The 14,959-nt window shown below is 42.6% G+C and overlaps 1 protein-coding gene across 2 annotated transcripts in view; it reads right to left on the bottom strand.

The window, feature by feature from the left end:
* Positions 1-3,428, bottom strand: part of ARAP3 (ArfGAP with RhoGAP domain, ankyrin repeat and PH domain 3) — a 169,824-nt gene extending 166,396 nt beyond the window's left edge. For both annotated transcript variants that reach the window (XM_075856211.1, XM_075856212.1), the window contains exon 1: positions 3,196-3,428. The gene's annotated coding sequence lies outside the window, so the exon portion shown is untranslated. The remainder of the gene's footprint in view (positions 1-3,195) is intronic.
* Positions 3,429-14,959: the final 11,531 nt, after the last annotated feature.

Genomic DNA, 14,959 nt, shown 5'->3' with positions numbered 1-14,959 from the left:
ACTTAATTGTCATTATATTACAGAACTGTGGTGTCGTAAGTGGAGTTAGGCTTTAATTGGATTTCCCCTTTAAGTGGCAATTTCCAGCACCATTAGCACCAACATAATGTGCACAAAAAACTGCATACAAATAAATGCCAAAAAAACTGCATGTGTGACTCCAGAAATAAGACCATGATCACACACATAGATTTGATGAAGCTTTTGGCTCCGTTTTTTGAGTCAAAGTCAAAAGTTGATCCAAAAGGAAGTAAAGGTATAAGGCAAGACTGATACTTCTTTCTTGTGTGTCCATTCCGAGACAAAAAGTGCGTGTGCGTGATACTGACCTAATCATGAAAGGTCTTTTATTTTGTCTGCACAGGAGCCAAAACACTGTCATCTCCTATTCACCGGGGTTATATTAACCTCTAAATAACCAGACCCGTTTTTTAAATATTTGCTTTGTTCAGATTCCAACCTTTTTTATTGATTTATATGTTTTTTTATTTTTTTGGTCCTATTAGATAAGGTGTCAACTTAAAAGCGCTTTCAGACTAGCGTAAGGGTATGTTCATACGACTTATTTGCGGCCGTTTTTCAGGCCGTAAATGGATGAAAAACGGGCGAAAATTTGCAAGCTGAATGCCCCCACACATCTGCCCATTGATTTCAATGAGAAATACGGCGTTCTGTTCCAAAGGGGCGGTTTTTTACACGGACGTTTTTAAAAATGGCCGCGTTAAAAAACGTCTGCGAAAAAGAAGTGCATGTCACTTCTTGAGCCGTTTTTGGAGCCGTTTTTAATTGACTCTATAGAAAAAACAGCTCCAAAAACGGCCGTAAGAAACGCCGTGTGAACATACCCTGACTATAGAAAAACAGCTTCTTTTTTAAAAAAAAAAAAAACGGCTGAAAATCAGGAGCTGTTTTTCCTTGAAAACAGCTCCGTATTTTCAGACGTTTTTTGCTAAGCGTGTGAACATACAATTATACGTGTGCTTTTTTGTGCCAGTATTATGTACGAAACACCTAGACCTCCTGCGGTTCGTTCATCAGAACTAAAGTTAGATCACCACAGGCTTCTAGTACAGCACGTACAGCGCTCGGCTATCTTCGGCAGTCCAAAAAAGTTGAAAGGAGCGCATACTTGCATGTTCGAGCACATACTTGATTGCAACTCCATTCAAACGGGGAAACAGGGACCCAAGTTCTATGCTGATCTATTGGAGAGCAAGGGCTCATACGCTCTTTTTGCCCGAGACCCTCTCCTGTCTGTGTCCATTCCTGCTCCTTTGCTAGATGTACAATGCAATGTATTATGCAGTGACTATTTTGGATATCTCAGCAGCACCAATAATTATTTCCTCCTCTGGTCGTTGTCTCCAATGCTATAAGCCTTCCAATGTATATTCATGACACGTACTTAATGTGAATACTTCAAAGAAAATAGCTTTACAGATGATGCAAGAAAAGAGAACAATCAGCGCTGTGCTATTGAAATCATGCACGACTCAAACAATGCAATAAAGTATTAACGTAGAGTGCAATTGTAGTCTCTGCGTATATGACGTACATATAAAACCCACAAAGAGTCTTGGATCTACTTATCAAGAATACCAATAATATCTTCAGCAAATAAATCAGACCCAATCATTTCTCAGATCAGACCCGATCATTTATCACATCAGAATCAACTGTTATCAGATCAGATCCAATCATTTATCAGATCAGACCAAACTATTATTAGATCAGAGCCAATCGTTACCAGATCAGACCCAATCATAAATAAATCCTACCCAATCATTATCAGACTAAACCCAATCATTTTAGACTATATCCCACCATAAGATCAGACAAAAGCATTATTAGATCAGAATAATCAGTATGAGTTTAGATCCAATCATTATCAGATCAGACCCAATCAGTATTATACCAGACCCAATCATTATCAGATCAGACCAAATCATTATCAGATCAGACTCAATCATCATCAGATCAGACATAATCATCACATCTGACTCAACTATTATTAGATCGAACATAATCTCAACCAGATCAGACACACTCATTATAAGAACAAACCTAATCCCTATTAGACTCGGGTGTTCACATGTGGCAGATTTTTGCAGAAATTCCTGTGACTGAAAGTCAGTTCCATGCATCTGAATGGGTTTGTTTCTGCAGCAAGCACAACCCCATTCAAATGAATGGGACAGTCGTAGAAAGTTTCTGCAACAAATATGCCGCATGTGAATATACCTTTAGTAGATGCAATCACAATATCAGGTAAATTCCAAGCATTATCACACCAAACACGATCTTGAACAGATCCAATATTTAACAGATTAGGCCCAATCATTATTAGACCAGGCCCAAACATTTTTAGACTAGACTTAATCATTATGGAGTCAGACACAATCATCATTATAATACCAGACCCAATCATTTTTAGATCAGACTTAAGCAGTATTAGATCAGACCCAATCATTCTCAGAACATATGTAATCTTTATCAGATCAGGACCAATCTTTAATGGATCAGACCACGTTTATTATCAAATCAGATCCAATCATTATTAGACCAGACCCAATCACTATCAAGTCAGACACAACCATTATTAGACCATACCAAATCAGTATCCGATTAGACTCAGTCATTATCAGATCAGATCAAATCATTATCAGATCAGACCCAATCCTTATCAGATCAGACCCAATCATTATCAGATCAAAAGTAATCTTTTTTAGATCAGACCCAATCATCATTAGACCAGACCCAATCAGTATCAGATCAGACCCAACCATAGATATATGACTATTTGCCGAGTGCAGTGTAAACAGTGATCAAAGCTGAACCCATATTATAGGGAACAATGGGGGATTTCTGTTCTATTAAGGGGTTAATGGCCAGCTAATAATAAATCTAACTGGGCCAAAGTCAAAAGTGTGTCAACACAAACATACATAAACAGTACACAAAATAACACAAACTAACATACATAAACAGTACACAAAATACAGTTGTAGCAGAGCTGAATAGTCATTTCTGTGTTCCTTTTGTTCACTGCGATAAATCAGCTAAGGCAGCTGTGATGTAGTAGGCTTCCCTGCAGTCCTATGTAAAACCCACAGATAACACATGCACAGCACATTGTTACAAACTCTGCTCTGCTACATGCAACACTATGACACATTGTCCAGCGGACATACTGACCTCAGGGAGAGACGAGACCTTGTCCGTGCAGTCTCCTGCCTGGCGATGATGAGCGTCTCTGCAGTCACCCTCTGTGTATCCTCTGTGTTCACAGCCCACACCCAGCAGTGATCAGACAGCGCAGGGATGCAGTGTCGGTACAGCCCCGGCACCTCAGCTTTTTAGTCGGCAGTGGGAGGCACAAGAGCCGCTGATCCCTCTCCTGGTTATTACTGGGAAGGATGGAGAAGATGTGAGGTGCTCTGTGCTCCGACCTCACCCCTCCTGTCCCTGTCACTAGCACAGCCTCTGCCTCCCCTCACTCATGCTGCAGAGACTACAGCAGCCAGGGACTACAGGAGCCAGGGACAATAGCAGCCAGGGACCATAAGAGCCAGGGACAACAGCAGCCAGGGACTATAAGAGCCAGGGACTACAGGAGCCAGGGACTACAGCAGCCAGGGACTCAGTAGCCGGGGACTACAGGAGCTAGAGACAACAGCAGCCAGGAACTCAGCAGCCGGGGACTACAGGAGCTAGGGACAACAGCAGCCAGGGACTCAACAACCAGGGACTACAGGAGCTAGGGACAACAGCAGCCAGGGACAACAGCAGACAGGGATTAAGCAGACATGGACTACAGGAGCTATGGACAACAGCAGCCAGGGACTATAAGAGCCAGGGACTACAGGAGCTAGGGACAACAGCAGCCAGGGACTAAGCAGCCAGGAACTGCAGGAGGTAGGGTACTCAGCAACCAGGGACTACAGGAGCTAGGGACAACAGCAGGCAGGGACTCAGCAGCCGGGGACTATAGAAGCCAGGGACTACATGAGCTAGGTACTACTGCAGCTAGAGACTACAACAGACAGGGACTACAGCAGCAAGGGACTACAGAAGCTAGGGACAACAGAAGCCAGGGACTACAGGAGCTAGGGACTCAGTATCCGGGGACTACAGGAGCTATGGACAACAGAAGCCGGGGACTCAGCATACAGGAACTACAGGAGCTAGGGACAAGAGCAGCCAGTGACTATAAGAGCCAGGGACTACAGGAGCTAGGGACAACAGCAGCCAGGGACTATAGCAGCCAAGGACTCAGCAGCCATGGACTACAGGAGCTAGGGACAACAGCAGCCGGGGACTCAGCAGACAGGAACTACAGGAGCTAGGGACAAGAGCAGCCAGTGACTATAAGAGCCAGGGACTACAGGAGCTAGGGACAACAGCAGCCAGGGACTATAGCAGCCATGGACTCAGCAGCCACGGACTACAGGAGCTAGGGACAACAGCAGCCAGGTACTCCGCAATCAGGGACTACAGGAGCTAGGGACAACAGCAGCCAAGGACTACAGGAGCTAGAGACTATATCAGCAAGGGACAACAGCCAGAGACTACAGCAGCCAGGGACTATGTAGTATATAATGCACACTTTATTCTCTAATTATCAAGTTGCATACATCAGAATGGCTGAAATGTCAATGATATCACCACTTATTACATCTTGTATATTATCTGTATCATGGTATATTGGGGTACACAATAATTTATGGTTTATTTCCTCATCATATTTTTCTGCAATGCTGTATATCTCAGTCTTAGGCCTCATGCACACGACCGTAGCCATGTGCACGACCGTGATTTTCAGGTCGGCCGGCCGGCCACGGAGTGTCAGCCGCGAGCCGCCCGAAAATCGCGGGCTGTGCACATGGCCACGCCCATTATTTTCAATGAGCCCAGACCGCAAAACACAGCCGTAATAAGGCTTGCCCGTTCTTTCTGCGGTGCGGACTCCAGGGCCATGCATGGACCGTGGAAACCACGGCCGTGTGCATGGCCCCTTAGGAATGAATGGGGCCGCAATTCTCCTGTGGATCTCCCTGGCGATGACTGATCAACAGTGGGTAGTCTTCTTGAGAAAAGAGTGTCAACCCAATGTTGATACCTGGTGGTTAAGGCTGGGTTCACACGACCTATTTTCAGACGTAAACGAGGCGTATTATGCCTTGTTTTACGTCTGAAAATATGGCTACAATACGTCGGCAAACATCTGCCCATTCATTTGAATGGGTTTGCCGACGTACTGTGCAGACAACCTGTCATTTACGCGTCGTCGTTTGACAGCTGTCAAACGACGACGTGTAAAAATACAGCCTCGTCAAAAGAAGTGCAGGACACTTCTTTGGACGTTTTTGGAGCCGTTTTCTCATAGACTCCAATGAAAACAGCTCCAAAAACGGACGTAAAAAACGCCGCGAAAAACGCAGCGAAAAACACGAGTTGGGCTGGGTTCACACGACCTATTTTCAGACGTAAACGAGGTGTATTATGCCTCGTTTTACGTCTGAAAATAGGGCTACAATACGTCGGCAAACATCTGCCCATTCATTTGAATGGGTTTGCCGACGCACTATGCAGACAACCTGTCATTTACGCGTCATCGTTTGACAGCTGTCAAACGACGACGCGTAAATGGACTGCCTCGGCAAAGAAGTGCAGGGCACTTCTTTGCCACGTAATTTGAGCTGTTCTTCATTGAACTCAATGAAGCACAGCTCAAGATTTACGAGCGTCTCAGAGCGTCTCAGACGCCTCGTAAATTACGAGGAGGAGCATTTACGTGTGAAACGAGGCAGCTGTAAACAGTCTGTCTTTTCACACGTAAATGCCTCTCATCGTGTGAACATACCCTTGCTCAAAAAACTTCTAAAAATCAGGGGCTGTTTTCCCTTGAAAACAGCTCCGTATTTTCAGACGGTTTTGGTCACTACGTGTGCACATACCCTTAGGGTATGTTCACACGGCAGCGTCCGTAACGGCTGAAATTACGGGGATGTTTCCAGGAGAAAACATCCCCGTAATTTCAGCCGTAACGGAATGTGCAGGCGCTTGAACGCCGCGTCCATTACGGACGTAATTGGCGCTGCTTTTCATTGGAGTCAATGAATAACGGCTCCAGTTACGCCCCAAGAAGTGACAGGTCACTTCTTTGACGCGGGCGTCCATTTACGCGCCGTCATTTGACAGCGGCGCGTAAATATACGCCTCGTGTGAACAGACAAATGTCAGCCCATTGCTTTCAATGGGCAGATATTTGTCAACGCTATTGAGGCGCAATTTTCGGACGTAATTCGGGGCAAAAACGCCCGAATTACGTCCGTAATTAGTGTGTGTGAACATACCATTAGGAATTAGTGTGTGTGAACATACCATTAGGATGACCAAGGGATAAGGCTGGGTTCACACGACCTATTTTCAGACGTAAACGAGGCGTATTATGCCTCGTTTTATGTCTGAAAATAGGGCTACAATACGTCGGCAAACATCTGCCCATTCATTTGAATGGGTTTGCCGACGTACTGTGCAGACGACCTGTCATTTACACGTCGTCGTTTGACAGCTGTCAAACTACGACGCGTAAATTGACTGCCTCGGCAAAGAAGTGCAGGACACTTCTTTGCAACGTAATTTGAGCCGTTCTTCATTGAAGTCAATGAAGAGCAGCTCAAGATTTACGAGCGTCACAGACGCCTCGCAAAATACGAGGAGGAGCTTTTACGTCTGAAACGAGGCAGCTGTTTTCTCCTGAAAACAGTCTGTCATTTCAGACGTAAAAGGCACTTCTCGTGTGCACATACCCTAACGCGTCGTCGTAATTTGAGCCGTTCTTCATTGAACTCAATGAAGCACAGCTCAAAATTTACGGCTGTCAGAGAAGCCTCGCAAAATGCGAGGAGGAGCATTTACGACTGAAATGAGGCAGCTGTTTTCTCCTGAAAACAGTCTGTCTTTTCAGACGTAAATGCCTGCTATCGTGTGCACATACCCTAAGGCTGCTTGTGATGTACGTCCGGCATATTTGGAAGGAAAATCTCCCGACGTATATGCCAAATGGATGTTTTGGATGTATGAACCTCTATAGTTTGATACGTTGCTCATTGCCTCCCATTTTAAAACAATGTTTACGGTACCGCTGTGTATGCATTTTATGCATTTTATGCAGGATACTTTTCTTTTTACTACGCTTTTGATTACAGTAAAATGAATACGTTCTCCATATGCATTAAAGGGAAGGTGTCACGTAAAAAAACTTTTTTTATATGTTATTGCTTTTAGTATGTCATTAAAATACATTTTATTTATTTGTGTTTTTGTGTTGTACTTTTTATTTTCTATTTCTTTTACTCCTCTATGGGGGCTGCCATTTTTTTTTTCATCTCTGTACGTGTCGATTAACGACACATACAGAGATGGAATACGGCACATACAACCCCATAGAGATTTGTGTGACATGTGTGATTACCACTATCTAATCCTCCTACACTGTGCATTCGCTCAAAAAATGGCGGCACACCGTGTAGGAGGTTTGAACATTCAACCCCCTCCTTTCTCCTGGCACTAGCCAGGAGAAAGGAGGGGGAATTGTTTGAGGACACTAGAGCGAGTGTGTCTTCTCCAATTTTGCAGCATAAAGCAATGAGGTTGCTTTACCACATGCCAATTCTGCAATTTTGGGAATTGCTCCCTCTAGTGACCAGCACATGGAAATGTTATAAATTAGAATCTAATTTATAATATTTTCTGACTAAAAAATTAGAACAATGTGTAATCATTTATATACTAAGTGTTTAACTAAAAAAAAAAATTTTTTCAAGCGACACATTCCCTTTAAGAGCATTTCTCAGCGTATACACCTGACGTATACAACAAAAATTATCTGTGGTGGCTGCAGTGCACATAGAATATTATTTTATTCATCTAAACAGGTCCAAAATTTTGTCAAAAATTTGGGGTCACCCAGACAATTTTGTGTTTTCCATGAAAACTCACACTTATATTTATCAAATGAGTTGCAAAATGACTAGAAAATATAGTCGAGACATTGACAAGGTTAGAAATAATTATTTTTATTTGAAATAATAATTTTCTCCTTCAAACTTTGCTTTCGTCTTGGAATGCTCCATTTGCAGCAATTACAGCATTGCAGACCTTTGGCATTCTAGCTGTTAATTTGCTGAGGTAATCGGAAGAAATTTCACCCCATACTTCCAGAAGCCCCTCCCACAAGTTGGATTGGTTTGATGGGCGTACCATACGGTCAAGCTGCTCCCACAACAGCTCTATGGGGTTGAGATCTGGTGACTGCGCTGGCCACTCCATTACAGATAGAATACCAGCTGCCTCCTTCTTCCCTAAATAGTTCTTGCATAATTTGGAGGCGTGCTTTGGGTCATTGTCCTGTTGTAGGATGAAATTGGCTCCAATCAAGCGCTGTCCACAGGGTATGGCATGGCGTTGCAAAATGGAGTGATAGCCTTCCTTATTCAAAATCCCTTTTACCTTGTACAAATCTCCCACTTTACCAGCACCAAAGCAACCCCAGACTATCACATTACCTCCACCATGCTTGACAGATGGCATCAGGCCCTCTTCCAGCATCTTTTCAGTTGTTCTGCGTCTCACAAATGTTCTTCTGTGTGATCCAAACACCTCAAACTTCGATTCGTCTGTCCATAACACTTTTTCCAATCTTCCTCTGTCCAATGTCTGTGTGCTTTTGCCCATATTAATATTTTCCTTTTATTAGCCAGTCTCAGATATAGCTTTTTCTTTGCCACTCTGCCCTGAAGGCCAGCATCCCGGAGTCGCCTCTTCACTGTAGACGTTGACACTGGCGTTTTGCGGGTACTATTTAATGAAGCTGCCAGTTGAGGACCTGTGAGGCGTCTATTTCTCAAACTAGAGACTCTAATGTACTTGTCTTGTTGCTCAGTTGTGCGGCGGGGCCTCCCACTTCTCTTTCTACTATGGTTAGAGCCTGTGTGTGCTGTCCTCTGAAAGGAGTAGTACACACCGTTGTAGGAAATCTTCCGTTTCTTGGCAATTTCTCGCATGGAATAGCCTTCATTTCTAAGAACAAGAATAGACTGTCGAGTTTCACATTAAAGCTCTCTTTTTCTAGCCATTTTGAGAGTTTAATCGAACCGACAAATGTAATGCTCCAGATTCTCAACTAGCTCAAAGGAAGGTCAGTTTTATAGCTCCTCTAAACAGCAAAACGGTTTACAGCGGTGCTAACATAATTGCACAAGAGTTTTCAAGTGTTTTCTAATCATCCATTAGCCTTCTAACACAGTTAGCAAACACAATGTACCATTAGAACACTGGAGTGATGGTTGCTGGAAATGGGTCTCTATACACCTATGTAGATATTGCATTAAAAACCAGACGTTTGCAGCTAGAATAGTCATTTAGCACATTAACAATGTATAGAGTGTATTTCTGATTAATTTAATGTTATCTTCATTGAAAAAAACTGTGCTTTTCTTTAAAAAATAAGGACATTTCTAAGTGACCCTAAACTTTTTAACGGTAGTGTATATATACAATGTATATATATAGAGAGAGAGCGGCTTGGGGGAGCTCGCTATATATGGATTTATAAGTATCCCATTGAATTGAATACTAGACATATAAATCAGGAGCTCTCCCTAGTGGCAGCTGCAGGGAGAAATAATTGTAAAATTTAAGGGGGTAGTCCGACCATAGACATTCTTAGCATATCAATCGGAAACGTAATAAATGTCTGATAGATGCGGATCCCACCTCTAACACCCTCATGTGTCAGGAGAATCAAGTGTGACAATCCAATGTGGCAAGTGGTTGCTGAGAAAAGGAGGAGAGGAAGGAAAGGGTATGTCAAGCATGCACCCTGCTCTCTCCACTCCAGTCTGTGGGAGTTATCATCGAAATAGCTGATCACTATCTGTCCAGTATCACCCATGTATCACTTAAAGCAGCACTCCGATGATTATTTTTTTTTATCTAGGCCCCTTTTGGAAAGTATACTTGGTACAACGTCAGGCTATCCTCTTACTGGGCACTTTGTTGCTGAACAATCTCCTCTGATCCTGGCCGCCGACATGTCATGCGAACGGCCGATTCCCACAGCGTTTGTTGTGTAGACCCGAAGTCACTTTCACAATGCATTATTGTGAAGCTCAATGTGGGTCTCATAGGAATTCATAGTGAAAGTGACTTCCGGTCCATACAGCAGACGTTGCAGGAATCGGACAGTTAGGCTGAGTTCACACGGGGCGTATGCGCTGCGTAGTAGCACGCAGCATATAAGCCCTATGCGCCGCAGGCAATTCCGGGCTAAAAACCGCACCAAACTGTGGTGCATTTTTTCGCCCGGAATGTCAGCTGCGGAAAACTACAGCACTTAACCAGCCTGCTAACAAGCTGGTCTCCTGGGATGACGTTTCATCCCAGGAGACCTCTGCAGCCTGTGATTGGCTGCAGCTGCGGTCACATGGGATGAAGCGCCATCCGAGGTGGCGGGCCCTCTGACGTCATCCAGGCCGGCCTCTTGGGTTCATGTTTCATCCCATGTGACCGCCGCTACAGTTTGTGATTGGCTGCAGTGGTCACATGGGATGAAACGTCATCCAAGGAGGCCGGCCTGGTGGAAGAAACACAGACTCCTGGGTAAGTATGAGAATTTTTTTCTGAGTTGCGTTTTTTGTACCGGAATCGCTGCGAAACAACCGCAAAAAACCGCAACAACTGCTATTCAATGGGGAAATTCCACAACAAATAAGCAGCATTTACGCAAATACAATTGACATGCTGTGGAATAAAATTTTGCTGCTACTGTGTTTGCTGTGGATTTTCAGCAACCAATTCTGTTGCGGAAAATCCGAAGTATTTATGCAACGTGTGAACTGACCCTTTCAGAGCAAACACGTGACACAACGGCGGCTGGGATCGGAGAGGATAGTTTGGCAACAAAGAGCCTAGAAAAGAGGAGTACCTACCCTACGTTTTACCGGGTGTACTTTCCAAACAAATTCACTGAAGTTATCACTCAGCTTTCCCAGGAAGGTTTATAAAAATAACCTATTCACGATGGGGAAATGCTCTTAGGAATATATATATATGTGTATTTTTGTATACATCTCCATTTTACAACAAGTCATATAGTTTGGGGTTTATAGTCATGTTTAATGATACATTCCCTCTAAGACACTAAATTGTAAGTTGCATGAGAAATACTTGGGAGGTACAACAAAGGATTGCAGTGTATCCAGGCATTCAGCATTCCAGTGCTCAGTTATAGAGGTCCTGACCCCGAACGTCCCGGTGATCCCTTCCAAGTAGTCAGGTGACTTCTTCAATGACACAATACACGTTTTCACTTCATTACTGGTATATTTAAAAAGCATTGAAAACACCCAAATGATCATTACCCTTAGGGCTCATTCTAACCGTAAATTACATATCCATATTAATTTAGTTTTTTTTGTCATAGAAAAAATATTGCCAATTTAAACGGTTTTATTCACATTTCCGTTTTTTTATAAACATGTATTTTTTATACGAATGGCATTTTTTTCAATACGCAGCATGTTCCAGCATATCATATGGTTACCGGTTTCAGCCCAACAAAATTTGTTGAATTGAAAGCGTATGCTCGTCGTTTGCATAGTTCACATGTGCCTATTTGTTATGTTCAAATCTGCGGGTGAATTGCGGCCCCATTCATTTCAATGGGCCCATGCACACGACCGTAGTTTCCACGGTCCGTGCATTGCCAGGGAGCCTGGACCGCAAATAGTTAGGACATGTCTTATTACCGTCGCATTTTGCGGTCCAGGCTTGTTGAATTGAATGCACATGGCCAGGCGCACGGCCCGTGATTTGCGAATCACGGCCCATGCACACCACTACGGTCGTGTGCATGAGGTCTTATTTCACATCCGTATTTGATCTTTATTTTCATGCGCAAATGGGAATGAACTCTTATGCCCATCTAAAAGCGGCCGAGGACAAGTGCCTTTTTGTGCCTGTATTATGGACGCAACATCCGGACCTCCCGCAGAATCAGAGTTAGAACATTATAGTAGCCTATAGGTCTGATGAACCACGGGAGGTTCGGGTGTTGCGTCTGTAATACTGGTACAAGAAAGCCCCCGTATTATGCCCGTCTGAAAGTGACTTTAATTTGAGATGTCGCCAAATTATACTAATCTTAACTTAGTTCTAAGTGGGTAACTACCACCAATGGCCGCTGGATTAATGTTCTGTGACATTACTATGGACGCATTACTATGACAGCCTCCCCAGAGACCAGTGGACCAGCAAGGAATTTTAGGAGTAGAAATATTATTATTTTAAATTTTTATTTCAGATTGGCAGGGTTTTTGGGTTTTCTCTTATACCGGGCAAGCCCCACAAAACACACAATTTTTGTGTGCCATTTTGTGTAGCATTTTTGTGCCCAAAAAAAAGCTGCTAAAAAAAGTTTTTTAGTTCATATATTTGTTATGGCGTTTTTTTTTGCAAATAGTGTGTCTTACTACCTGCGTTTTGTTTATGTGGCGTTTTCCACATTGCTAATCATGTGATTAAAAGATCATATGATGCAAAGTTTCCTTTTTTGCAGCACATGATTTATTCTGAAAAACTATACATAAAAGCACCATTAAAAAACGCGACACAGTAAAGAGGCAAAAATAACAAACTTATGGAGGTCTATTGAAGAAAACTAAATGCTAGACAAGTGTCAAAACAGCAATGCTACGATTTTTGAAAAAATGCTATTGACCCAAAAACGTAAGGCATAATAAAAAAGGCTCCTACATTTTTTTAAATATTTTTTCTGTTGACTTCAAACAGGCTGCAGCATTTTTTTTGCTACAAAAAATGTGACAAAAAATACCAGGAACAATGCCACTAAAACGTGCAATTTTTTTCCCTAAAAATGCTGCGTGTGAATCCACCCTTACAAGAGTTTTCTTATGGAGACAACCTTTGGCCTTTTGCCTTATTAGCAGTCAAAACTTTTGATTGGCCGTCATGTATCGCTACATTTCCCCTGCAGCCGGCTTCCATTTAAAAACAGGTTGTCTTCATGTGACAACCCCATTAAATGAAAACCGAGCATGGGAACAAAGTAACGAAATAAAGTGAAAACAAAAAATATTGTGAGAGGCAGGGAGATGTTTATGACCCCTATTTCTCAGGACCCAGTCAGTTCTTAGTCTATCTTTGGCTACAGTTCAGACATGGTGGAATAAAGTCTGCAGCACGTCCTGCAGCTCCTTTAGAAACACTGCGGCAGATTTACTATTCAAAATGTTTTTCATGGGAATTAAGCTAATTTGTTGTTGTCTTCTAGACATCCTCTCGGCACTATCTCAGTACCCTGGTGGTCTCTTCTTCTTTCCGGTCCAGATGTGAAATTATGTGACGCCATTATAAATTCCTCTGGGAGTGTCAACTAGTTTTTCCACACTCCTGAATGTTAAATCATCCTGGTGGTATAGGCAGGGCTGGCTCGAGGATTGTGTGGGCGCTTGCGCGATAAGAGTCTCAGTGGGCCCTTTTGTGGTGTGTTACACTCGCCAGTAAAACTGCATGTATTGTAGATATTGCTGAATATTTTACCTGATTTCTGCGTGGAAAATATTCAGCAACATGTGGATGAGATTTGTAAAATCTCATCCACTTGCCTGCAACAGTCTTATGCTGAGGATTTTCCACCTGAAATTTCCTCTCAGTACTTAAATACAGCACCAGAACAAAGCTCAGAACATAAATACAGCGCCAGAACCAAGCTCAATACATATATACAATAAAAGAACCAAGCTCAGTACATATATACAGTACCATAACCAAGCTCAGTACGTATATACAGCACCAGAACCAAGTTCAGTAGGTAAATAAAGCACTAGAATCAAGCTCAGTACATATATACAGCACCAGAAAAAAAAACTCAGTACATAAATACATCAGCAGAACAAAGCTCAATACATAAATACAGAACCAGTACAAAGCTCAGTACATAAATACTTCTCCAGAACCTAGCTTATTACATATATACAGCACCAAAACAAAGATCGTTTCATACATACAGCACCAGAATCAAGCTCAGTACATATATACAGCACCAGAACAAAGCTCAGTACATAAATACAGCACCAGAACACAGCGCAGTACATAAATACAGTACCAGAACAAAGCTCAGTACATAAATACAGCACCAGAACCATGCTCAGTACATATATACAGTACCAGAACAAAGCTCAGTACATGTATGCAGCACCAGAACCAAGTTGAGTACATAAATACAGCACTAGAATCAAGCTCAGTACATATATACGGCACCAGAAAAAAAGCTCAGGACATAAATACATCAGCAGAACAAAGCTCAATACATAAATACAGCTCCAGAACCTAGCTTATTACATATATACAGCACCAAAACACAGATAATTTCATACATACAGCACCAGAATCAAGCTCAGTACATATATACAGCACAAGAACAAAGCGCAGTACATAAATACAGCACCAGAACAAGCGCAGTACATAAATACAGTACCAGAACAAAGCTTAGTACATAAATACAGTACCAGAACCATGCTCAGTGCATATATACAGTACCAGAACAAAGCTCAGTAAATAAATACAGTACCAGAACCATGCTCAACACATATATACAGTACCAGAACCAAGTTCAGTACATAAATATAGCACCAGAACCAAGCTCAGTACATAAATACAGCACAAGAACAAAGATAATTTCATACATACAACACCAGAATCAAGCTCAGTACACAAATATAACAGCAGAACCAAGCTCAGTGCATATATACTGCACCAGCATGAATACAACTCAGTACAGAGATTATTTGCAAACTCAAGTTAGCCCCTGCCATATAAGTTTGTACTACAACTCCCAGTATGGGCTGAACAACGGTAAGGATATGCAAGGAGT

The sequence above is a fragment of the Rhinoderma darwinii genome, chromosome 3 (assembly GCF_050947455.1).
Source record: "Rhinoderma darwinii isolate aRhiDar2 chromosome 3, aRhiDar2.hap1, whole genome shotgun sequence".
NCBI lineage: Eukaryota > Metazoa > Chordata > Amphibia > Anura > Rhinodermatidae > Rhinoderma > Rhinoderma darwinii.
This window is presented reverse-complemented; position numbering and strand designations above follow the sequence as displayed.